The sequence below is a fragment of the Nothoprocta perdicaria genome, unplaced genomic scaffold, assembly GCF_003342845.1.
Source record: "Nothoprocta perdicaria isolate Ctin4 unplaced genomic scaffold, notPer1 scaffold_27, whole genome shotgun sequence".
Lineage (NCBI taxonomy): Eukaryota > Metazoa > Chordata > Aves > Tinamiformes > Tinamidae > Nothoprocta > Nothoprocta perdicaria.
In genome coordinates, this window is record NW_020455499.1 from 1,322,439 (window position 1) to 1,346,486 (window position 24,048).

The window sequence follows — 24,048 nt, forward strand, 5'->3', positions numbered from 1 at the left end:
GAAAAGAGTGACACGGAAACAAGACATTGCTGGTGCCAACTACCTTCCCCTCCTGCTTTCCCCAAAACCGATTAACAAATGGGGGGAAAATAAAGGGGGTATTTAAAAAGAAAATTGTTCCTGAAGCTAAAGCCACCCTCCCTCTTCAACTCTTCTCACAGCCAGACTTCAACAACACTGCTCAATACCAACCCACTGGCCACTACTTCTCGTTTTGGCCCCCCGTTTAAAAGGAAAAGCAAACACACCAGCTGGCATTTATTATTTATTAGCTTCCCTCCCCCGCGTTCCTCCCCAAGTCCCTCCCGGTGGCGGCGCGGCCTCCCCGGCGCCCATGGCCGGGGCCGCCGCAGGTGGGGCGGCCGGCGGGGCCCGATGGCGGCGGCGGGAAGGGATGGGAAGGGAAGGGGGGTGCGGGGAGGCCGGCGCGGCGGGGAGGAGGGAGGGACGGCGGCGGCGCGGCGGTGCCGGCGGTGCGCGCGAGTGACAAGGAAGAGGAGGAGGAGGAGGAGGAGGTGAGTCCCCTCGGGGTGGGCCGAGCAGCGGGGCCGCCCGAGCGAGGCGGGAGGCAGGGCGGGCGCGAAGGGGTCAGCGCGGCGGGGCGGGCGCTCGGCCGCCGGCGGAGGAGGAGGAGAGCGGAGCGGAGCCCGGCCCCGCCGAGGAGCCGCCGCCGTGCAGGGGGGAGGAGAGGGCGGCCGCCTAACATGGCTCCCGGCACCTGCGGCGCGCCCGCCGCCTCGCCCCGGCACCCCCTAAGATGGCTCCGCGCGCGCGGCGAGGCGGCCGCCCGCGGCCCCGCCGCCTCCGCGCCGGCCCTAACATGGCGGCCGCCAGGGCGCGTGTCCCCGCGCGCGGCCGCGCTGCCCGAGGGCGGCCGAGACCCGCGGGGCGGCCCCGCCGGGCCTTGCCCCGAGCCCCGCTCCCGGCAGCCTGGGAGCGCCGCTAACAACAGTAATTCCTGTTATCTCCATTAAAGAGGATTCTGCGGGGCAGGGGCCGCGGTCTGAGGCGGTTTTGGGACCGCGAGCCGGGTTTTGCGCCACGTGCCGCCACGAAGCGCTCAAATACCAACACCTGTGCGATAGCCACGCRGCTAAAAAACAGTTGTGAAAGCTCCAGCTTCCCCCCGGCCTCGCCGCGAGAGCGCTGAAGGGCCAGGGGAAACGCAGAGATGTAAAACGTTAAAATCGCCCTGGTGTTTTGCCGCTCTGAAGGCAGAAGCGGCGCGCGAGGGGACAGCGGAGGGGCCGCAGCTCGGGGGACGTGTCTCGAATGAACGAGACTTGGCAGGTCTGCACAAGCCCTTTAACACATGGCCGTGCGGCGACTGCGGTAGCGGGCTGGGGGAGAGAAAGCRCTCGAGGTGCAAATGCATGCACTTTTTAAACTTTTTTTTTTCATTATTATTATAGGGAGTGGGGGGAAAGAGCTGGAGAGCAGGAGCGGCGCTTTGGGGCTTCCCGAGACGTAGGTGCTGYTGCCGTGGTTGGAGTGCAGCACGATAGGCAGGTAAAGATGAGTAGGGATTTTAGAGGGGCTGATAACAATGGTTTTGGCATAATTAAATAGAGCTATTTTATTGGACTCTATTAACCTGGTTAACCTTAAATCTTAACCATGACAGGGTTTTCATGTAAAGAGTCTCCATACAAAGTGCAATATTGAATTTTAATTGGAGCTTTCAAGACCTAATGTGGAATGTATTCTTCTTGCTTCATCCGCTTTTTCTTTTCCTCCTTTCCTTTTTATTGGAACGCCAGACATAGTAAAGCGCATTGGAAGAATACTTTTTGATATAAGCTTAGGTAGTGTGAGTCTAGATTACATAAAATCAATCTTGATAAAACAATTAAGGATTACTTTTTTTGAGTGTTTTAATTAATTTATTTTGATATATATTCCCACAGCATATAGAAGAATATATAGAAGCATRTGAAGATCATCCTGACTCAGTATCTCAGTCTTTATGATCCTTCTAAATGTTTTGCCAGTTTATTGGTTGATCAGTGGGCAGTAACCGTTGAACCTAAGAAACTATCCTGTTCTGTTTTTGTTTTGCATTTACAAGTACAGCACAAAAAGTTAATTTCTGTGCTGATGAATGTACAATTTAAAGTAAGGGTGCTAGTATTTTTATGATGACTTTAACTACTTTTGTTTAGAATAGCGCACTAGAGGTAACAACAGCACAAACACAAGTTAGTGCAGTGCCCCTGTTCCACAGAGTTTAGCTTAAATTGGCTAAGTTCCTATAAGCTATTTAAGTTCCCAAATGATTAATGGGATGCTAGCACACATTTAACTTGGTAAAATTTAAAAAACTATTCAGAAAAGTGTTGGGAAGGGATAAGCCAGATGGGAAGCTTTCCAAAAAGAGGGCCTCACCAAAATGGCAGAGAACRAAATAATAAAGAGATAAGGAGTGAAGTAGTCTCTAAGTAGTGATTAAAAACTATAAACCTGGCATAAAACTGTCTTTCAGTGAGATATGAATGGCAGGTACTGCCGTGGCCAACTTGGGAAGGGTCTGTGGTGTAAATGTTGAATTTGATTYGAGTTACATAAGCCTGTTAATTAGCCCTTGCTGATGCTCCACTTGGTYCTGCTTGGTAACGAGTTCAGCTGCTACTGTTGCTGTAGTTGGAGTTTCTACAGTGCCTGAGTTGCAGCTGAAACTTGTCATTTAGGCTGCTAAGTCACTTAGACTCTAGCGTAAAAGTTATACAACTTCCTTAATGTTGTTTTAAAACCAAAATATAGGCATATTTCAAAGTCGTGTTTGGCTGAAGGCCCGTTTTTTTTTTTTTGAGTGGCTGGTAAAAGTAATAAACTATGCTCAAACATTTCTGCTCAATAAAATTTGAGAATAGGCAAACAAAAAGTTCTTGGTTTAGCTTTTTATAAATGTTTTCTACACCATAAGGCTGCRGTGTTTGACATTGTCTGTAGCTGGAGGAAGAGCCAAGTGTCTTGAGCTTTTCAGGCCTATGACCTACACTGTAGACCAGTTATTTTATAACTAGTTTGACCAGGACTGCGAAGGCTAATGGTCCATGACTGATATGCAAAGATTTGGACTGATATTCAAAGATTTTTATCTTGTCTGGTTAAGTAATCAGATAAACTACTACTCTTTCTATGCAAGTTGGATACTGAATTACATGGTCACAAGAAACATGCGTATCTTGCTTGAACATTTAATCCTATGTGAGAACAGAATTGYGTCCTGTTGTTAGGAAATATGCTAAGGATCTACTCTAAGGTTAGATTTTAGTAATGCTAATGGGAATAATGAGACCTTAATGAGACCTTTTGTTTCCTRCTGGTTAGGAGACACAGGACGCGTAGTGAGAGCTGTTAGGGTCGCTAAAGGTCCCTTCCAACCTTAAGAATTCTATCATTCTATGAGAGTAGTAGCAAAAAAGGCAAACAATGTGAAAACTTGAAAAGAATGGGTATCTGATTTGTCTTGACTAGTTTTATGTCTTACTGCTAACTTAAAAAACAAATGCAAAGAAGAGAACAAACTCTATTTTGAWTATATATGCCAGCATCTTATGTAGCAGACGACCATGTTTTACTAATATGTTAGCTACTGTCATTTTTTTTTCTATTTGCATGTGCGAAACACTCTCGACCAAGTTTGTAAAGCAGCAAAATCATCATAATCTTTGGTGGCAGAGTTGTTGAAGAGGAGCTCTGGAGCGTCTTCCTCCTCCTGCCCCCAGCCATCACTAAGCGGTGCAGTTAGCAGTGGTAATGCAGTGCCTTGATGCTCTGGGGACATAGACCCAGTGTGAATTTCACTTCTGAAGAGATAAATCTCAAAGCATGTCTTAAATATACACCTTTGCTATCCATATTGCTCCACATCAGATGTGAAAGTAAAAAATAAATGTGTGAAGCACAAGACAGAACATATGATCTGTAAATCTAAAAACCACATCTCCAGACGATCTATTATCCAAAATCCTGGTCTGTGCATATATGCGTGCTTTATTGTAGATCTGCAGTATTTCCTGTAGGCAAGAAATCAAAGTTCTTTTCAATTTATAAATGGCAATAAGTGGGGAAGCCCGAACTTCAAATATTGCTAGTATTTTGGGCAAGGGTACTTCTTTGATGTATGAATCGGAGGTGGAGAAATATCTAGAATTGGAATATGGTACTTGGAAGAAAATCAGCAAGGTCAGGCACTGAATGGCACTTAGCTTGTGTCCCAAAACATGATTTGATAGGATTATTTGCAGGAAGAACACAACTGTTGAGGCTTAAATCTCCAAATAAGCAACTTTGGTGTAGATATGTGCCTGTGTGTCTACGTGCATGTGATCAAAAATATATATGTGAAATATAAAGCACAGGTTTAGCAAAAGTTTTTTCACCTGTATTCCATGTGTAACTGAGTTTGTGGCCATGTTCATACTTTAATTTTTTTTTAATCTATTGTTATAAAGGCAGCCTTAAAAAAATGCTAGGTTAAGAAAAAAGAATTTTAAAATGGTGTGTCTTAAAACCTCTAACAGCAGCRCAACAATCCTTGCGACAGCATTGCCGGTTTTGCTTCTCCCTTGTTCTCCAGTTTTGTCTCTGGATTATTTCTGAGCAGTCATATTCCATTTTTGTTCAATAAGTTGGTTTTATCTTAATGAAGACCAATAGCGTGAGCACAGTATTACCATAAATCCCGTGGGAATGTTTTCCTGCAAGTGCCAGAGCAATTGTTCTTAAACAGGTATTTTTGGCCATGTATTTGCCTACAGAAAGCTCATAGCAATCATAGCCTTGATGAATAAAATACCTTTTCTCTTATGGTCACATGTGAAGCGTGTAATTGTTATACTTGAGATTTACTGACCTCGAGTGCAAGATTCCTTTCATACTTTCTATTAGAACCTGTCACTGTGGGGCTGTGTGTAGGAAACTTCACACCTAACTCTGCTTGTGTTTAGGTTTCGTGCAATGCAGCCTTTTATTTCTGCTCTGAGGTGGAAGATTTGGCTTTGTTTGCACTGATAGAGCTCAGAGGTCAAGTGTATTGGAAGGAAAGATGGGGATCTCACTRTTGGTGGTGAATTCAGTCTAAAAAGCCTCCCCATCTGAAAAATAAGCTAGCTAGCTCTTCCTTGCAAGGCCTAATAAAGCAGAGGGGATAAAAATATATCTGTTAAAAAGTCATTATGTGAAAGAACTTCCTGGATATCGCAAAACTTTGAGCATATGTGGAAAGGTARATGTGTATGAATGTGGGTTTAGTGGCAGAGAGCTTGGGAGTACTGTGGGGAAGAGATCTGTTTTGTGACCAGTTTTTGGAAAAAGGATGGTATGCTTCCTGCTTTTTTTTTTAAACAGATTGTTTTGGAGAGAGGAAAAAAAAAAGATTTGGAGTTGCATGTTAACTTTATTATTTTGGAYTATTTTACAGCATAGGTTTTGATTCTGTTTTCATAGAGTCTTATTTGCAAAGTTACACTTCTGCGAGTAAAATAAGAACAAAATCTGTTGCATTGTGAAAACAACAAGGTGTGTTTTTAGAAATCTCTTGCCTGGTGGATATAGTCAAACGAGTGCCTTTTTTTTTTTCCTAGAAACACTATTATTTCCGACATACGAGAACTTTGATCTTTTAACAAAGCGCAAAGCCTCATTCATCTGGTGCTCAACATCATACTTACTGTTTATCTTCCTGCTCTGATATTTACTTCACATACAAATATTCCAGAAGTAACTAGAACATAAAAGAAGAAATTTGGCAAGTAGTCTGTGTCTCTTGTATCTCTTAAGCTATAAGAGGTATTGTATTTCTTATGCTCTGTTTTCAAGGTTTACTCGAATAATATGCTGGAAGGTGATTTTACAGATTAACTAATCCAACTGTATTCTGTGAAATCCTGTGTTTTGAGATTTCCCACTTGAAACTTTGGCCTTTGCCCTTGCCTGTCTGTTAGATTGTATGGTGAATTTCTGGTTGTAAATAGGCTGAGATAAATTCAGGTTCTCCAAAAATAATGTGGTCTTGTTTGATTTAGTGAATAATTTCTTGCAAAGCAAGAAGCACTTTAAGCAAACTTTTGTAAGAAGTATGCTTTATTATCACCAAGTCAGCTTCCTTTTTGGTTGTAATTTAAATGTGAAGGGAGGATTTATAGAAATGACTGTAGGGTAGTGCTGGCCTAATTAGTCTTTATTTCTGGCAAAGCATAAAAAATTGGTCTTTCTGTGCCTAAAACTAATAGTGTGTTTGTTATTTAATCTGTATGCCTTTTGTAAAACAAATGATTGTCCTAATATGTGCAAAATAGACACATTTAAGGTTCCTGTAATTTGACATGCTCTTTCAGGGAATCATTTAGGCTTTTAGTTGGTAAACTAACAAGGTAGACTCTTTCCTTTGCATATATTTATATACACATATATATTTATATTTTATATATATAAAAGAATTTTGGGGAAATAATACTAGCTGAACTGTAGCTTCTACTGGTGATTTTGGAATTGAACCTGGATTTTCTAGTAATTTCTAGGATTAAGTGCAGAACACTGCAATGCTTTATGAAAGTACTAATACCTAATAAAAGATTTCACAAAGTTTTAGCATTATTCATGTGTTGTGCTCCCTGTTGAAGACTGACTTGTAGCTCTTCCAGTTTGGGGCTATTTTCCCTTATTCGGTTGAATTGCCCCTTATTGGTATTTCACCCGGAAGTGACCCAGGTGACTTGCAGAATTCCATCACCTCCAGCCGCACTGTGTGTGTGCAGTGTCTCTGCTAATCAGGCTTAAAGAGGGGCATTGAGCACATTCATGCCCCCAAACCTGCCCGAAAAGCTCCAAGTGAGGCTGGGCATGTGACACGAWCGCTCCTCCGTGCCTTGTGCCTGTCCCTGCGAGCAGCAGCCRGTGCCCCGCGCGGCTCCTGCCCCGCGTCCCGCAGGACGAAGCCAGTTCCTAGGCTCCCTTTAGCAGACCTGCTTCACCATTAAGCTTTCAAGTCGCAGCCCCCAACGTGGGACTGTGGTTTCATCACGGCTGTGGCATTGCTGTTTACGCTGTGCGTTTGCTTCTGTGCTACAGTGAATATTGTGCTGTCCTTTAGGTTGAATGTGGGAGAAGGGGGAAGCTGCACTTAGAGCATCTGTGCGCAATCTTTGCGACAAGTAGGACCCTCTGGAAAGCTGTTACTGTTGGGGCAGAACTAATCATTCCTTGTGAAATTATATAAGGAGAATTAGCTCTGACTCTACCTCATTTCCTTTCATACTCCTGTGAAAATAAGCTTAGAAACATCAGCCCTTTCTTCCTTATTTCTCCAAACTAAGTACTTTATTWAATATTACTTTTTATTAAGGTTTATTTGTGGCTATAAACAAAAACAATTCCATGTATTTCTGGTTACTAACAGGAGGTACCTCCTTGTCCAGTTTGTGAGTTTTAGGTTTCCTTCTCACAATTAGATTCCCAGGTTTAGTTGCCATTGGCTTCTCYGTACTCAGACTTTATTTCCCCAGGGATCACTCAGAGTACCTCATATTTAAGGAAGCAGCCTTGATGTGACAGAAAATTGTCAGTCACCGAGTGCCTTGGTTATTTAGGAAAAAAGGGAGRTATTGAAAGCCCACTTGGAGCTCTAAGGAGCAGCACAGTCACCTGCTGGTTTGCCTGGCAGGGGCCTAAACTCCTGCAGCCCTTTGGCTTAGAGCAGACAGGGCAGAGAGAACCCTAGAGGTCGTTGAGCCTGAGCTCAAGCCCACGGTTGTATTTGAGAGCAGATAGTCCCATCACAAAGCAGGATAAATATGCACAGTTTCTGACAAATAGTTTGTCTTAGGGGGTCACTAAAACGTTTGGTGGAGATTTCTGTAACCTCTCTATAACCYGATCCATTCTATAACTATCTCTAGAAGTAATTTCTTCAAATACCTTTTCTAATATTTTTTCTAACCAGTTAAGCTTCTTAGGCATTTTTTATTTTTTTCACTTTGTGGATATTGCAGTAGTGGGGTAGGTTTGTCAKTTTTATAACTGTTGTTAACCTATTTTCAAGCCTGTGCCCATCTTTGTTTAGTCTTCTTATCCCCATATTCAGCAAACTCATTTCCCTTTAAGTTTTTGAGACTGCTCTTTTTTTTTCTTTTTTCTTCTCTCTGCACTCTTCCCAGGTTTCTGTGTATGTGTATCCAGACCTTGATGTAACAAGCTTAGCAGTGGTGAAGAACAGAATAAATCTTACTGTCTTTTGCATGGGACATTCCCGATACTATATAGTCAAATGATTTTTTTTCCCTTTTTGCAGCATCACATTAGTAGTGATGTCAGTATGTGAGCTGGTTAAAATCCCCTATTTTAGTTCTGCTGCTTAATCATTTGTTTTTGGAGCAGCTTGAATTTTAGCCCTGTGTCCCAGGATGTGTATGGTCCTTCCTGGGGACTTACAGAATTTTGTGGGTCATCCAGGTGAAAAATGAAAATTTTAAGTAATCCTGCACTGAAAATAGTGGAATTCAGTTGAGAAAGCGGTGTTTTTTTTTTTTCTTCAGTTTTCCAGCAAACTTCTATTGGCTAATCYGAACACTTCTTTTAAAATCAATCCTGCTCATGTTTTGTTTATTTTCTGTTGCTTGTTGTTCCTTCCTAGGAGAAAAATTTCTGAAGGCTTAAAAGGTGTCATTAAGAAAGAAAAGCTTAAGCTGGCTGACGAACACAAAGCTTGTCATTGCTTTTAGCAGTGGGAAGAATCCTGCAGCCTGGGTCTCACTGCAGGTCTGGCCTCCGAGGGCACCTCCACAGACTGCCCAGTGCCTGCTCAAAGCAGGGGCAGCTGGAGCAGTTGTCCTTGGAGCCTGAGCAGCTTGTTCCTGGTATGCCGTGTTCCTGGTAAATAAAGTCTTTGAGAACATTCGCACTGACTCCTGCCCCTCTGAGTGTTCACTGGGTCCATCAGGAAGGTGTCCAAAAATCACTTGTAAGTAATAGGGCAAATACAAATGCGCAGACTCCTGCTTTAAGTCACTTGAGTTGGATTCATCCACAAAAAGTCATTTTTTATGGCTGCTAGATCAACACATTAGGAAAAAAAAAGGAGACTTTGATCTAACAGATCTAAGTATTTGAAGTAAGTGTTACTTGCTGAATCGCACAGAGAAAGGAGAAGGAGAAAAGGGTATCTGTACTTCAAAACCTTTTTGTCTTGGTATTTGGAGCATAATCTGCAGGCGTTTCTCTTTTATGTTACTGTTTTAGTACACCTGATGTGATCAGAAACAGTTTATCTTATCCTCTGCCTTTAAGTTCCCCAAAAGTAAGGAGGGAAGAGATGCTGCTTGAAAGWGTCCGGGAGTAACAAAGTCGGTGGCTTATAGTTAAGGCAGATGTGGTTGCAACATCTGTGTCTGGGAGAGTTGCAGTCTGATCAGCATTCTGTCTTCAGCTTCCTGGGATTCCTGCAGAAATGCTGCAGATAAGACGTGTCCTTTGAAGTTTTAAAATGCTTCTGCCCAGATTAGAAAGCTCTTCCTTGCTAGACCCACAGGAAGCACATCTCCTAGAGTGAAGCCAAATTGATAGYGTTATTAAATATTTCTTTTCAGGCTCTCCGGTGGCGGCTCTTGTCTGCGGAGCCTGTCTGGGGAGAAGAGCCTCCACGGTTGCCTCCATGTATTGACTGGCTGTGGATGTAGCCTTGACACTTAACTGTGCATAGTCGTTCCCAGCTCGGAAGCTGTGGTGTGATCCAACAGTTTGGGAGGATTTTTTTCACCTTTTCTTTAAGCTGAACTCAGTGCTGAAAACGTGGAGCTGACTGTATTTTTATTAGAGCACAACCTAGAATAATAGACATTACAAAGTGTTGAAGTCAGATAAAAGCTTTCCAMACGAAAGTCCCTCTTGCCAGCTCTATTGTTGCTAACTGGGCCCTTCCCCTTGAGTTCATCCTCAGTGGCTGTGCCAGCTGAGATGCTCTTGCTTCTTTCCACTTCCAGGGAAGTTCCGCCATCCTGGTGTGCAGCCCATGGGAAAAGGCAGGCAGGGGCCCTGGCTCTGCTCCAGCAAAAACCTTTGGGAAGGCCCTTCAGTGAGCAGCAAAGGGCAGATGCAGCAGGTTCTCCCTGCCCCGGGAGGGGAGAGGCTCTAGGAAGCTGAAGGATATGTCTGCAGAAGAGATGTCCTGCAAGTGAAATCATAAACCAGGAACTGGATGACGCGAAGGTAACTTCAAAATGAGAAAAGCAGGTGGTTTGTATTACTTCCTTCGTGCTTCTTTTCATGTTGGTGTCATCATAGTGAAATACCACAAATGAGTGTGCTTTTTCTCCCAAAGCAATGCTGATTACCTGAATATTTATGCTTCGTGTTTAAAAATGTTGGAAGGACTGACCTTCTATAGCAGTAGGCTGTTCCTTGAATGGTTTCTAGAATTATTTTGGAGTTTGAGTAACATCTTCCACTGCAAACATTCCTGAAAGCAATTCTGAAACCTTTTAACTTTAGTGTTGCATTTAAAAATGTAAACTTTGAAAATATAGTTGCTGAATTCAAGCATTAATTACATAGGTTTGAAATGCTCAGTTTCATTTARAAAGTAGGATTTCTGATTTGTGTATAGCGATTGAAATAAATTACCAGTAAAAGGAAACATTCTAGTAACAAACAAGGGATGCCTAGAACTGGCTCTACCAACTGGAACTATTTAATTCATCCATCATTGAGGAAGAAAACTTGGAGTTTTCTCCAAGCATAGCTGTGGTACAAGTATTTTATATGATCTGAGGTTTGTCCAATCTGAAGCTCCCACCGCTTTTCCATTCCCCTCAATGGTCGAAGGGTTTGCTGTACATTTTATTTTCAGCATAATAACACACGAGTTGACTAGAGGATCATTTCGCATGTCAGGTTTTCCAGAGGGTTCTGGGAAATTATTTGTGGCTCTGTATGGCAAAGCTAAAAGTTATTGAAAATGTGTTAGRGTTTCATAATAAAACGAGTACGAAAAATATTGGTTTGGGAGCTAACTAAATGCTTTCTGATAGCCATAGCCTCCAGGGGGATGCTCGGATCAGTTGAAATAAAAGGATGTCTTTGATATCTTTTGGTGAATTGACTAGTGTTCTGTTTAGATCATAACTTACAAAAATACTGGCTTAATAAACAATTTTGCATTATCACATTTTGGGGGTGTGAGACTTGCCTTAATGTATGGCCAGGATTTTCAGTGTTTATTCTCTTAATGTGTTCTCTAGAAGATCGTGATAAACTGTTGCTTCATTAAGACTACCTTTATATCCAGTTTTCCATGTTTTTTAGTACGTGAGAGAGTGGTTTGGTTGSCATACTTAGGCCATAGAGATATAGTTGCAGGGGAGATATGACTTGCTTAAGGAACCCCTTCAGGTATATAATAAAGTGCTGCTTAGTACTGAGAGCAAACTTGTTAAATGCATTGTTTTGTTCTGGGAAACAGTAAATGTTTGAAGTTTTGGTAAACTGTTCTGAAAAATTCTGTGCTTCTGTCCCATGCTGTGGTGACTAAGCCTCTGTGCATATCTTGCTTTGAGCAGGAAAGTTTTAGTGGTTACAGGATGAAAACCTTCTATCAGCAGTGTGCAGTAAGAAGTGTCTGTAAAATTTTGTGATGAGCTATTACTCAGCTTATTGGACAAATTAGATGTACGGGAATAATTGTACATAGTGGTAAAAAATGTACAGAAARGTTTTTATTTTTCTACATAGATCTTTCCCCCATACAATCATGTGTTGTAGCTAATAATGTCATATTAGCTGGGATGTTAACCTTTTATTTTACTGAGTTTTCATGTACTGTTGTAAAATCTTCACGTGTACAGATATATCTCTCTATATAAAGTGAATTGGAAGAATCAGTGGGGTGTTAGTGTTGGTGTGTAGAGATTTTCTACTGTGTTAGTGTCAGGATCTTGCAAGATCTCCACGTGTTTCCTGAACTCTTCTGGAGAGCCACCTAGGCTGAAGCTCACTTTTGTGTTTATGCTAGAGGAAACAGTAAGTGAAGAAAGAAAGAAAAACATAGCCAAGGATTTCCCTAGCAATAAGGGCTTTAGTCTTAAAGCATCAAATGTCAGATACTCAAAACGAAAGCCCTCRCTTAGGTCTGATGTTGCCTAACCAGGATGCTTGAACCTTGTCAGCCTGCAGGAAGGTCAGGGCTTCTCCATCTGCTCCCTCTGTTGCAGGGCTTTGTGGCATGTGATGAGGAGGGACCATCTGGGATAGGAGCTGGACTTGGGAACCTCCACAACCAGGTTTGGTTTCTCCTTCCCCTTGCAGGCTCTGTAGGGAATCCTTAGCTTGCAGGAGGAGGCTGCAGCCGTGATGGCTTCGAGGTGGTCACACAATGAGATGTTGTACACAGTTCCCAAAGGCCGGTGCTTACAGGAAAATAATAGTTCCCTTCACGTTGTAGACCTGTGAAGCTGTGTTTGCTTCTCTGCAGTCACTGTTTTGCTCTGCGTTGCTGCTTGCATAAAGACTGACCCTAGGTTTTGCAATACTGCTTCTGCAAAATATATTTGGAAGACTTTGAATAGTAAAATCCGCTCATAGTTGGGACTTTAATTGTAAAGCCAATGCCTAAATGTACTGATGTTATAGGGAAGAAAGCCCAATGGGCAAATGTGCAATAACTTTTAAAAAAGAACAAAAGAAAAGTTCTCCAGAAATTTCTCTTAAAGCTCCCATTTCTAACCCACTGGAGATATTGGACCTTAAGGCCAATTAAGACACCAGTGGTAGTACCAGTCTTTGGTACCAGAACAGTTTARTTTTTGGAAGGCTTCATTTGGGGTAGGGAAATGAAGAATTCTGCAATATTCATAAGAAAAATGTGGTTGTCTACTGTGAAATATTAGAAACAGTGCTGATGGAGATGGATTGCTTTAAGACAGAGAAAGAGAAGGGCTACTAATCATTTCCCCTTCCTTGTGCATGTGTTTTACAGTGCTGACCACGTTTTCACCCCTTTTATGTCCCTTGTTTTGAGCAAGAGGAACAGTACGAGCAGACTAGTTGGTTAGGATAGGTAGATAATAAGAAATGAGCTAAAAATTCTGTGCTGAAGATGAAATTGCTTGCAAATTTTACTGAAATGTTGCTTTTAAACCCCACCAGCTTCTTTTTCCTCCCTTCATCTAAGAAACAAACTCATTTAAAAAAAAAAAAAAAAAAAATTTCAAAGGTTCCAAAAGGTCTGGAGTAAGTGTAAGAAAAGGGTAGGGGAAACTTGTCATAAGGAACTTGCAGTAGTGCCAGGGCTGTTGTAAACATTTAAAACTTACTCTTTGGCTTCGTCCATCCATGATTCCAATCAAGAACGTTCMCTTTTTGACTTGCAGCACCATACAAATTGTGCTTCGCTAAACTTTGGTTAAAGCAATAAACGTATTATTTGAATTTTAGGAATAACAAATTGCAAAGTCACGATGTTTAGTCTTAAGGCTGTGACTAGTGCCTTTTTGCTGTTATTGCATCTCTTAAGTCACATGCAAAGAATGTTGTGATCAGAGTTGTCACTGGGAACATTTAATTTTCCAAACCAACTTGTTTTGGGCTGTTCTTATTTGGAAGAACATGTGATGAAATAAGAGAGCTGGACTTTGGAGTAGTGTTAACAGCCCTGATGTTAGCAGGGCACGGACTATAGATGTTGTAATGGACAGATCCACGCCGAGGGGTTTGATTCAGAAATTCTCAGCATTCAACACAGATGYGTCTTTCCACAGATTAGGTTGCATGAACTAGATGATTTTACTCAAATTAGGATCTGGACACGTTAATGAATGAGAAGTCAAAGGTTATCTTTTAAAACAGTCTTCCTATGATGTTTGCATGCACCTTTTACCCATTTACTTTGATGCAGACTAATATGTGTCTATTCAGTTTGTCTTTCTAGTACACAAAGTTAAGAGACATTTTGATGTTGCCAATAAAAATAATAAATTCTCYAAAATATTGAGCTTCACTTCCTACCAAGGAGTAGTACGTTAATGCTTTACAGGGTATCACCTCTTTAATTGCTGTATTAAGTCTCCGTTTTGCATGTGTATTTTTTTCCTCTGGCCCTGCCTTGTGGAAACATCTAATGAGGTTGGTTTCAGAGCAGTAAAGCATATTCCTTCAAACAGGTCACTCTGCTGAACAGGTTAAACAGAATTAATGGATGCGGCAAAGATTGAATCTCAAATGTTAATGAAGTTGTTTGGGAGTGCGGTAGCGCTCTGTGTCGTTGAGAAGGTCTCTGCTTCTGATTAGGTCTTTCCTTTTTACTTCATTGGTTTGCAATGAAGTCACGAGCGTTTCTCGGTGTGTGAGGCCTTAGCTGGTGCTCCCGGAGAGCAGAAGTGTAATTGGGTCCTTAAATTGCCCTCGTTCAGGAGAGGTAGAGAGAGAAAAGCCTTTACCACTTGCAGGCTTTTAATATAGAATTTAAAATAGTGGCACTCACGTGCTGTGGTTATCTGGTGATAACATTGCTTGGGAAAAATCCTTTCTAAAATGTCTCTTTTTTTTTGTTGCCAATCCATATCTTGGGGGCAATAGTCTGCTCTCACTGTGCAGTTAYGACACCTAAATGAGCTGGTCTCCCTCTTTCCCCTCCCAGCCTCTCATTTCCCATAAATTTGCTATACATTTAGGATCATAGTGTCAACTACCTTCCCTGCCCTCATACTACTTTTCCCCACACCATTTTATGAACCTGGTTAGTTCTTCATAGCTACTGGTTGCACTAGTTACCCTAACTTACCTAGCTAAAGACAAGTTATGTTTGCACTARGGAAACAGAAGATGCTTATTTCCATGTTAGTGTGTTTTTCACGTATTTACATGACTATTTTTTGTGTGTGTGCTCTTAGTTAATACTGTCATGCCTGTTCCTCTGTGCACCGAGTCTTTTCCTCTACACAGTCCTCATACACTCATAAAGGAGCATTGTGGTGAAATATTGGCTGCTTCTGTAGAGTGAACCCTGGGAAGCAAGACCTTTCTAGCTCCATGACAAGGTATAAAACGCTCCTAAATGGCTGAAGTGGAGTCAGTTATACAAAAAATGAGAACATGAGTAGTTCTGTGCTCAGTGTTAACGACCTKTATTTTATATATAAGGTTGCCCTTYGCAGCACCTTTTCTTGTGAAGTGAAGACTGGGCTGATCTCTGTTTCCCGCAGCTGGTGGGTACAGGGGGATTTGGTTGATCTTATTTTTTCCAGCAGGGTTATCACAGGGAATGATGGGGCCGGGTGCTGAGATTGCAGTGGACTGGGCAGCCCCAGGCGCCTTTAACTATGTGCAAAGACTGTTCTTGCTTAAGCCCAAAAATATGAAATGCTTAAATTTAGACTGAAAACCGTAAAGCCACGAGAAACGGGTTCTTTCTCTTTGACTTAAAACAGSCACAGGAGATTTTCATATGATACTTCATAGAAGTCTGAGTGAATGGACACTAGATTATACGTTCATCATTACGGTTATCACTCAAAGTGCTTAGCCCCTGTACCTGCTAAGCAGTTCCCTGCATTGTATTTAATTCCAAGGACAGTATTGGAACATTATATTTCAAATCTGCATTATATTTAATTCATTCCAGTGGGCTGAAGTGGCCGTACTGTAAAAAGTGCAAACATTGAGGCAGAGAATAGTACATTTCTTGGTAGATATTCTGTGCATTCAYATATATGTAGAGTGTGTATGGATTGTGAGACCTCATGTGAAAGATTTGATCTTGGAGGTTGGCAAGATGGTCAGGAGTGTCATATATATCACCAGTAATTTCTATGCAAGTAGGGCTGGTTCTAGGAAAGTGTGGAATTTGCTGTTTTTCTTTGCATTTTTGTTTTAAAAGGGGCTAGTAACTAACTTTGTAATCTGTTCACTCTCACTTGTCCATTTTATCCTTATTTGAAAATATTTTTGTTGATCTTGAAGAGAATGCCCTGTACATGTGTGTATAAAATAAACTTGTGGGCTCTGGGTCAGTGCTCTATTTAAAGTCAATAAAAGTCTCTATCACAGCTCCTTTTGCTGTTAGAGAGCTATAATTACTCCTGATATGTTTTTGGAACAAGAGTGTAGGAAATCGGATTCTAAACATGGCTTGCTTATTTAAGGGGGAAAAAACGCATCTTTTTTTTTCTTTCCATTGTTAGTGGGAGCTGTAAATGAGARTTTCAAAGATAAACACCAGGGACATCCTCCGTAGGTCGCCCACAGTGTATTTGGTCAAGAAAAGAAACAATTTAAGGAAAGTGACATGCAGTTCTTGATGCAGAAAAAGGCTTTTGCGTGYGTAATACATTGGAAAATATTTGTTCAAGAGCTCATCCTCCTCGTGCAAAATTTGCCCCTGTAGTTATCAAGCTCAATATCCGTGTAGGTTGTCTCCTGCGTGTTGCCTGTGCTGCCTGGGGTTAGCTCTGCCCTGTAAATGCTCTTTTATGAAATGTTTTCACTGCTCCTGTTAGGAAGTGTCCATGCAAATTGCTTGCCCAGGAACCTATTTACTTCTGCTCTTTCTGCACTTGTTTTCAATTCCTAGTAATAAATATATACATTATGTTKAACAAGTAAAGTTTTCAGAGATTATCCTTATGTATGGTATAGTTAGTGGGTGGCTCTCTTTGGAGAGAAATGGTGTATTTCCTAAGCTGAAAAACATTTTCCATCCTGGATGCTTTGGCAGGTGTTTCTCTCCATTACGAAATCAACACGTGTAGCGGGGTCTGGTGAACTGGTGAGAAGGTTCATTCCCTTGTGCTGTTGTGGAGAAGGTTCAAGGAGGGCTGACTGAAACAAGTGCCCATCGGATACCCTGATGTGCACAGGGCTCTGCGAGCTGCTTGTGCCCGTTGAGCCCCTAGAGCCTCCTGCTTCCATATACTTTAAAGCCAGTCATGGCAGTGACTGGAATTTTGATGCTGGATGTCGGGATTATATTTTAAGTGTTGCTTTGCTAGCTGGGGGTGAAGATTTTCCTATATGTGTCCCTGAACCTCGAAACATACGGGTTGCCAATAGCGAGCTGTGGCTCATCCTGTGCTTCCGCTTTTCTTATAGATAGTGGTATGGAGTATTGCACCCAGACTCTTTACAGACCACCTTTGTGCATTCCGCCTAAAAATTCAATTGCATTTATGATATTGCACGGATAATGAAGAAACTGTTAACTACCATTTCTTGGATATCCTACATCAAAATGAGTTTTATTATATGTATATGGCTTTATTGCACCTCTGCTCTCTATTCTCAGATGGCTATGCTGATACTCAAGCTCTTTATGTCTTCCTACAGATACATAAAGCCCTCACCATATCCTTACGCAGGAAAAGCTAATAAGAGTCCTAATTCACACGACGCAGGCAGGAAAGAAGCATCATTTACCTGGGGTCGTACAGATAGTTGGAGCAGCAGCCGGGACCGGGACGCAGGTGTTTTCTGACCAGCTGATGAGACTTCGTGGTGCTTCAGCGTGACACACGTTAATGCCCTCAGGCTGTTTGTTCTTTACTGCTGCCCATTTTAATACTTAACGTTTTTAAATAAATAACTATTTGAAACTGAGAATCAAAGTTATAGCTGAATACGGTTCAGGCTTCCCAGAAATTGCACTGTTATTCCAGGAAATTTGGCTCAGAAAATCCCTCTGTTTAAACGTTTAATTAATAYTGATGAAGGAGGAGAAATATTTGCCTGTATCTGTTTAGTGGCAGCTCTAAAACTTTCTGTAAAACGTTACCAAATGAACACAAAGTAATATTTACGTTATGTTAGAGCAAAAATACCAACGCTGCCATCTTTACTATGAGTAACGTGTCAGTTGCTTTTTATTGCTTTTTAAATTTGATTTCACTGTAGCGTAGTGAGCTTTTCAGTAAACATAGTGGTTTCATTTATATAACACTAGAATTATTGTTAATGCACAGTTTCATACGGCGAATTACGTATGTAATATTGTGTCCGGTGGGATCCTGTATCACAGAATTTGCATAGTTATAGTTGTAGTGACATCGTATCTCATACAAAGAACCTAGGGACCTGATACAATATCAGTAAAACTGTCTCATAGGTATGATTCAAACAGTTTTATTAGCAACATATGGGGTATGAAGGAGCCACAGAGGGTAGTTTGAGTGTAAGGGTGCTGGCCTATCTTTTTCAGCGTGTAATTATATCAGTCCTCTTCTGTGGCATTATTTGTTGCTGCTCTGGGATTGCTGAAAAATAACTACTAATATGGTGACACAAAGGATCAGAATAAATTATAATTGTTGACTTTACAAGAAATTCATTGGCAGAAAGGCTTACTTTCCTCAGCTCCCGTGTCATTCCTGCTTCAACTTCCTCGCTAAACCGCACATGCAAGGTAGTATCTTTTTGAAATCCTTTCTTTTTTTTTTTTCCCTTTGTCAGTCTCCCTGTGTCCTGTTAGATACTTTTTATAATCTGAAAGATACAAGACAGGAACTTCTTTTGGCAACATTTTAGCTTTTAATCTGAAACAAGGAGTGTGCACAGAGTGTTGAATCTCATTACCCCAATGGATCGGGTTATAGTTAATGATCATCAAGTAAAGGGCTCATCATTTAAATGCTTTTTGATATTAAATCTAGCAAAAATGTAGCTAGGAGATTGTACTGTACTCCTTTTGGTTGTGATTTTAAGAATCATATTCATGCTGTTAGGAGAAAAAAAGTGTTTAGAAGTTTACTATTTCTATAGTTTGCTAACCACCTATTGAAGTACCATAATGTGTATATATAATAACCATATGTAAAGCTAATGTATAGAGCTATTAGAGAAGTATTTGGCTGCTTTGCTGATAACTTTTTAAAACGCTTATGTGTTTAAAAACGAAGGGCTCAACTCTGTGTCTTTGCACGCGCAGCCTGCCTGTTGGTTAGGAGAAGCGCGTACAYGTTTTGTAGGGAATTACTCCTGGGTTCTTTTATTATGGCGCTTGGGTTCAGAGCAGCCAAGGGAGGAAGGTCTGGGCCGCAGAGCTGGCGAAGATCCACGGGAGATGGGTGAGGACAGGGGGTCACGCAGGCAGATGTGAGGGCCTCGCTGCTGCCTCACTGATGTGGCTTCCGCAGACGTTCTGGAATCAGTTCCTGCTTTTAAGTGTTTCCTTTCAAGATGTCTCCCCGTTTTGCCTGCGTCTCAGGCTTCTGCTGCATTTCTCCCATCCTGGCTCTCGTGGAAGCACCTGCCCCCCAGTCCGCTCCCCTCGTGTAGGTCCTCTGATCTGTGGAGACACCAGAGCTGCAGACTTTTGATCTGGAATGCATCCTGAGAGTTGTTCAGCTCGCGTTTTCAGGCAGGATGAAATTTCTTTGAACCAGCCCTGACTTACTGCTTGGAAACAACTCGTTGGATTTTGCAGCCTTGCAAGGCAATGCGATGCACTGTGTAGCATCGTAACTGCGGAACAATTTCTTTCTTAGGGCTTGGACTCTCAGTCAGGGATGGTGCTTCCATAGAAGAAGTTAAAAATTTGCTTGCACGGTGCTACCCTTTGGCATTTTAAGGGTATATGCAGCAAACTCTTGATGAAAACACTGAGGTGTTTCTTTAGGTAACCTCCTAGCATGGAAATATGGATGACTTGTCCCTAATTCTTTTGTTTCTCCTTTTCCTTCTCTTTTAGGATAGGTTTTGTGCTAGCCCTTGGTGCCCATGGGAGCTTTCCTGTCTTTCATAGGCTTTTGAAGATATTGCAGGTGACCCAGGAACTTTTTCAAATATTTTATTTAGTTTACAACAATAAAATACCCCAGGTGTTGCCAGCTTGTATATGTGTTTTTGTAAACATTTGCTAATCTTCCTCCCCTCTCCCTTTGAAAACTTGGAATCTCTCTGACAAATATATTAGTTTTGAGAATCTTACGATTAAGTTTGCTTCTTAAGACTGAAGTAAAACCTTAAACATTATCATTTTGAGAAATAAGCAGAAATGCATCATCTAACTTGGAATCAAAAAGAGAGCAGAACTTTCAGGCGTATAAACATCATAATCTTCTGATCTTTTTATCTCGTGCTTCTAGTCCTGTGACTGCAAAGCAACCATCTGTAGGGTGAAATGACCATTTTCAGTGTGTGTTTCATGAAAATGGTCAGCCCTGTTAAGCATAACCATMAATTTGTGCTGATTTGGTGTAGTTTTATTTAAAATATTTTACTTTTTACACCCTTCATTCTGTTTTCTCCTCTTCCATCTCATTTTGTGTTTGGAATAGAAAGTTCACATCCACTTTGCTGAAGATGGTGAACGAGTGATTTCTGAAATTAAATATTAAATAAAAAAATTAAAATAAACAGTTCTGGACATCATATCGGAGGATCTTTAGAGAACTGTCTCGGGAGCCTCTAGAACCACTCATGTTAATTATTGTGTGTCTTGTAAACTATGTGTATTTCAAAGTACTGGAAGACTTCCAAAAAGTTTCTATATTTAAGAGGCAAGAAGGATGTCATGGTGGATTTAGCCCAGGATAAAATAGTGTAGGAAAGGTTAAGTTGGACTTGTGTCAGAGAATGCTTAAAAGCTTAAAAGTATGTGTGTGGGTGTATGTTTATATATATCAAATATAAAAAATTACATGGAAATATATAAAATTAATTAATGCCAGTCATTATGGTGCCATGATAGGAAGGCTTTATGAGACAAGGCTGTATCTTTCTTTTAACAGGATTGCATGTCTGGCCTGTGTTGCTGTATAAATCTCYTCTCTGTCTGCGTGTTTGTGCATATATGTTTTTTTAACTCATTTCAACGGTATTTTGATGCAAAAATTCTGATTAAAATTAAAAATGCCATTTTAATCTTGCAAAGGTTTGCTTTTTGCCTGCTTGCTTTGCAGCTTTACATGCTTGGAATGTTACCTGCCAGTGGCCACTGGTAGCCAWTCTACTCCCTGGGTTAGAATTGGGAAAAGAGTAAATTTGCAAAATTCAAATGACACTTTTCTAAAATATTTTATTTATTAGATTGAAAGAAAAAAAGGAAATGTGTAGTTCTTGGTTGGGAGTCAGGAAAGGCAAGACTCGGGAGCGACGTGGCKCGTAGGCAGTAGTGCTGCAGAGTCAGGCTGCTGAAATCCCCGAGCTTGCCGTGTGCTGCCTCTCCTCGTAGGCTTCCGTGTCCAATTCCAGGAGATTCATTAGTTCAGCCTCATCCCACGCTGGGGGCTAATACTCTTAGCTGGCTGTTAAGGTGCTACCTCTCAGGAGATCACTGATGGATCGAGTTAAACTGCTTTTTTCTGCCCTTGTCGGGTRTTACGTGGGGCCTCGGCGGAGGCTGGGCCTGTGAAGGGCCTGTGGGCCTTGTCCGGTCCAACGCCACCGAGTGCCTGCAGTTTGGTGGAGATCTCCTCGTGGTTTCTCCCGTGTTGTAGACAGTGTTAGCGGCGGGTTTGCTTGTTTCTCTCTTTTATTGAAATTTGGGATCAAACATTGCATTGGAAAAGCAGCAAAAGTGAAAAATCGTAGCATCCAAATGAGGGTTACCCATAAACGATCCTACTGAACTAGTAATTCCAGTAGACCATCTTCCTCTGTCTCCTGGGTTTGTCCCTCACAAGTTGGTGGATCCTGCAACAGTGTAGAAAGAGATGATGRTRATAATAATAATAATAATAATAATAATAATGTCTGGCCATTCAGACACGTGCTTCCTATTTACACTACTACTGCCATGGAAAAGATCTCAGAGGATTTGGAAATACTCTGAATTTGACAGGTCAAACTAACAGCAGTCAAAACGAAGGCTGATCTAACTGGGGTTGCCACAAAGAGACCATACTTTGTGATTTTGGTGGGGAAGGTTAGTTTTCCTCCACAGAAACTAATACAGTTAAATACATCTCCTTTTTTTTTTTTTTTTTTTTTTTTTTAAGCAGTTTAAGAGAGTGAATGAGTATTACTTTTCAGCTCTTCATGAAATTGTGATTCCTTTTTGTGCAGTTGTGAATTTTGGAATAGTGTACACTTGGGTGGTCAGTGTTTCAAGGGACATTTCCCTCCATCCCTAATATTTAAACTAGCTGGGACTGCCTCTCTAAGGGAAAGCTGGATGCTCCATCCATACGGTTTCGGTGCCTGTAAAACTGCTTTACATGCACAAGGGCTGCTGCATTAAGAAAATGAGCCAGTGTGATCACAGTGCATGTCAGCATGTTGTTCCTCCCTCTTTTCCCTTTCTTTTCCAATAACTCCTGAACTCATCAGCCAACTTGAACTAAATTTGACAGAGGAGTAACAAGCTTAAAGGTTTTAAGTTCCTGTGTGTTAATTTAAAATATMTAGTCAGTTAATGAAAAGAGACCATTATAGGCTGCGTTGAGGGAATGACTCTGGTGTAAGTTCTTACTTGACAGCAAAAAATTCAAGTATTTATTTWTTTTTTTTCCTACTGTCCTGATCTATTGATTTGGCTCTTCAAGGCATTGGAACTGAGGTGGCTCTGTAATCTTACACTGTAATAGCATTATCTGATGGTCTGCAAGCATGGAGATTGCTCTATTGCAATCAGTTTATTCTAAGGCAGTTTTTGTTAGCTTGTGGTACTTTCTTCTTCTTTATCTTATAACCTTATATCAGTTATTTTTGTTCCTAGCACTTAGACTTTTTAGGCAGTCRTGCTAAACTGTTCTTCATCTACTTTTTATTCTTTATATATATATATGTACTTCTATTTTACCTAGTCTCTTAAAAAGATTAGGAAGATTATAGAACACTGACTAGTTAAATGGTTACTCTTTAAGAAGTAAATTATATGAGGTCTTGATGCTTTTAATGGGATGATGTTCTGAATCCAAYGTAGGCAAGGCTTGTCCAGTTTGGATAATTTCAGTGCCCTCAGTTACCGTGTGAAGTAGCAAAACTAAGTAAGAAAAAGTCAAAGAACAAGTCTACTTGCTGACAAAGTAGAATTTTGGGAAGTTTTTTGTGTGCKGTGATAGCTGCAATTTGCAGGTGATATTTGTTGTCCACAAGGGACAGACATTAAAGGTGCTGTTTACGTTTTTTTCCAGACTACATTATGTTTGATTTCCTATGAGATTAGGAAAGGGCAACATGCGTTGAAATAGCACCAGCATTTGCAGAGCACTCACTAAGCCAGGAGCAGACCTTGGTTTATTCATGTGAACAAAGACCGTAAGTGTAAAAGAGAATTTAGGGTTAGTCTCTGCTGCTGGTTCCTTGATTGCTGTSTTGTGATGGTAGCAAAAGGACCAGGTTGCCCAAAGTTAGCAGAATTCTAAGGTCATCCTGCATTTTAGCTAAACAAAAGCATCCTAAAAGTGTATTTTGTGAAGCTTGTTATTGAAATAACTAAGTAGTACCCACATACGGCTTCCTAGACATTCCTTAGCACAGAAGATCTGGCTCAGTATCAAATATGAAATTTCCAGATTGTTACATCTATAGCTGTGGTTTTCCATGTGTACATGCCAATAACAAGGGAATTCTTTTCACTTCAAAATAAAGAGCACTTCATAGCATTTCCCTTTGAATTAGGGTATTTTCCTATATCAAGGTATTTCCAATGCCACTGTGACTGCTTTGTCGGTATGTATACACTGTTACTACCTCATGACAGTGCAAAGAATTAAATACTGAAAAGTGTGTGTGTGCTTGTGTATATATGTGTGTGTACATATATTTACTTTGTTTCCTGCTAGACCTGAAGACAAACATGGGGATTTTTGTAAAGGTGTTATGATGAGTTAATAATTTTCCCCAAGATAAGTGGAATGCTGAAACTGGACAGGACTTGATGGTCTGAAGCGCCTCATTTTGTGCAGTGTTTTATTGTTTTTGATCATTTTGTTTGAATCTGTATGTTGTTTTCCTTTGCATGGTCATTTGATCCTATCAAAAATGCCTCGGGGAGGGCATAAAGGTCCCAAGTGAGATCACAAATTGCATGATCAAAATCTTGCTAGGCCCCTTAGCTCGCCTTGATTTAGAATARAAACTAAAAACCCTGCCTTGCAACAAGGAGGGAAGCCTAAAGAAGTA

At 41.1% G+C, this 24,048-nt stretch overlaps 1 long non-coding RNA gene across 1 annotated transcript; it reads left to right on the forward strand.

Moving 5' to 3' along the window:
* The first annotated feature begins 1,448 nt into the window (after window positions 1–1,448).
* Window positions 1,449–6,019, forward strand: LOC112948608. Its single transcript, XR_003249658.1, has 2 exons — window positions 1,449–1,509; window positions 5,589–6,019. It is a non-coding gene; the product is annotated as an uncharacterized LOC112948608 (long non-coding RNA).
* The last annotated feature ends 18,029 nt before the right edge of the window (window positions 6,020–24,048 follow it).